The following is a 2,969-nucleotide window of genomic DNA, read 5'->3' as shown; positions in this document are numbered from 1 at the left end:
CGTCAGTTCTTTTGGGGCTTAGCATGATTGAGACAAACTTCTTATGGGTTTAATTATTTACCATAGCTTAATCCTATGCCATTATGTCACGTCATTTCATATTTGGATGGGAGTAGGGGGAGGGAACACAAAAATTTCATAATTTGAGGGGGGGAGCAAGATAAACAAAGCCCAAAAATCTTGTAGTACTATCATGATACAATCTGAAGTAGTTACCTGGGGAAATAACATGGGACTTGGATTTATAAGAACAGGGACTGCTCCTGTTTTTTACTTTCTATTGACTATTAAATAGTGTTCACTAAAATCTTAAATAACTTGTATATGGCACAATATTAAACTACCAGGAAAAGGTAAAGTAGACAAAGTAACATGGCGCAGCAGACCTCTCCTGTCTCACCTGCTGCTCCCCTCGGCAGTCTACTTCATCAATCTGTCTGTTCTGCTCCCCACTCTGTCTCTGGTGAATCCTCTCATTACTGCTGCACCCTGGCCGGTACCCCAGTTGTGTATACATAGATATATCTTTAAAAAAAAAAAAAAGAAGGTCAGGATTAAATCTTTTAGTTGGTTGTAATGGCAAATGAGTACAACTCTCAGGATTTCTGTTACAGTTTTGTTGGCCTCGATGGCCTGTGAAGGCTGTATCCAGGTGTGGCCTTGCAAACTTGGGAGTTCTTTGGTTGAAAATTAAAACTAGGTACCGGCAGACTAAGGAAAACAGCAGATGACTTCTGATTGCTAGATGGCAAGTTAACAAGCGAGGGGAGTCGCATGCAAAGCTTGTTGTGGTCAAATGCAGTCTCTTCTCCATAAAGCCTGCCAGAATCTGAAGGGTCCATCTAGAGGGCTTGCTGGAATTCATTCACATGTACAGTCCAGGTGGTGTGAGTAACATGACTCGTTGAAGGCTGAAGTAGCCCCTACAACAGGGACAGCAGTGGCATTACCACTGCGAGGGTCGGGTGGTAGGACCGTTCAGCGGGCGCGACTTGCAGCAGGAATACTGGACACCACTGGGGCCGAGTAGTTCCCTTTCACTCAGGAGTGTGGATAACTCGCCCATCCCAGTGGGGTTTCCCACCGCACGTTCCAGCAGATAGCACCTCTCTCTGCTGTGGGGGGGCTTGCTCTCAGCAGCGCAGCAGTAGAGCCTCGGTGAGGCTCGGCCCTGTCTGTGACGGCTTTTATATCTGTGTGATGTTGAGAGTTTTGGCTGAGGTGTCCACTCTGGCAGAGGGGACAACAGGCTCTATTATAGATAGCTCAGATGTAGTGAAGTCTAGGATAGTACGTTACTCCCCTGGGCAGCAGGTGTTTACAGGTTAGTATTTTAATCTGTTGCTGTAATATCCCACTCTATAAACCCTGAAGACAAGAGGTGATGAGGAAATGGAACTCCAATGTCATGTTCTTTACAAAGTGCTGGTTTTTTTTTTTTTAAGATGTGTTTATACATACAGAACAGGCCAGAGGCTCAGGGGGTTGGGGTGTGTGTGAGAGGCTTCACCAGAGGTAGAGTAGGAAGCAGAACAGGCAGATGGATGAAGAACATTGCTGAGGGGAGCAGTGGGCGGGTCAGGAGAGGTCTGTTCCATGAGGTTCAGCTCCCTGGCCGGGGATTGAACTTGTGCTGAAGTGGCTGCTTTAACTGGTTGCACCACCAGGGTGGGCCCCATGTGTTGTATGTTAAATGGACCTCTGATCACTGCCTCCTGGAAGATGTCTGTACATGGTTCTCAAGTTTTTTTGATCTCCTAATGGTGGCAGCCTGACTTGCCTGGTGTCAGGAGACAGTGTTCAGGTACCAAGGCATATTTGGAAACTTCACTTGGAGGGAGGGGCTCACGTAAATCCTTACTTTAAGCATTGGTAGTTTTTGGGAAACTTTTTTGGTAATTTTAAGTAAAACAGCATATATTGAAACCAATTTTTCCGTGAAGTAATTGATATAGACGAGAATTAAATTCCTACAGCACATTCTCGTCATAAAATATCACCAAACTTGTAAATAAAGACCCCCAAATGTTCTCCACGATGAAACCATTTGTATTTCTTCTTTTATTTTCTAACCCATTTATTTGTTCAGAGTCCCAGGTGGCCAGATTCTATTGCTGCTGCTTGGGACCCAACCCTGTACCCATCACTTTGCAAAATGATCTCACTCACATCCACACTCACTCCACAGAGATGTGCCAGTGAGCCTGAGGTGCACTACCTGGGGATATGGAAGGAAACCAGAGAACCTGGAGAAACCCCTGCAGACACGGGGAGGACGTGCAGACTCCAAAAGGTGGTCCTGCCAGAATCGATTTCCTCCCCCCTCACCAGCATAACAAGTGGCCAATCCTTGACCTTTTGGGGCTCCACTGGGTGATCCCAGACTCCTTTGGCACTTGCCTTAGTCATTAATACACAGGCTTCCCACTGTCCAAGCCAACATCCAACTGTCAGTGCAAAGCATCCATTTAAAACAGCCCAGCTGTCAGTGCAAAGGGATAGACTAAGAAAGAGGTTAATGACCAGAGTGTAAAGGGCTAATGACCTGGGCTCAGGAGTGGTTACCACGGCCTGTAGTGCATAGGCTGCTGCAGCCTGTGCCTGCTTCTACCCAGAACGGTGTCAGTGTTGGACTGAAGAGCAACCACAGTGCTGGTGAGCAGGTTGTCCCAACTCTACCAGTTTACCAGGCAACAGAATTCCCCTCATTCCCTGTTTAAAGTCTGCAGGGGCCATTTCAGAATTGGGGTGGTGGCATTTGGAGAATCTATGTATTCTATAGGGCCAGTAGTAGCCTAATTTGTAAACAGTGGGCTAGATGGCAAGGCTATGCTGCTTCGGGAAACAGGCATGCTGCTTAGTCTGTGGCAGAGGGGGTCAGAGGGATGTATGCTCACCCTACGTCTGGACTGAAGGGAAGTCCTTATCCCGACTGAAGGGAAGTCCCTATCCCGACTGAAGGGAAGTCC

The sequence above is a fragment of the Condylura cristata genome, unplaced genomic scaffold (genome assembly GCF_000260355.1).
Source record: "Condylura cristata isolate star-nosed mole 26May11 unplaced genomic scaffold, ConCri1.0 scaffold00002, whole genome shotgun sequence".
Classification (NCBI taxonomy): domain Eukaryota; kingdom Metazoa; phylum Chordata; class Mammalia; order Eulipotyphla; family Talpidae; genus Condylura; species Condylura cristata.
Note: the sequence above shows the minus strand (reverse complement) of the source record.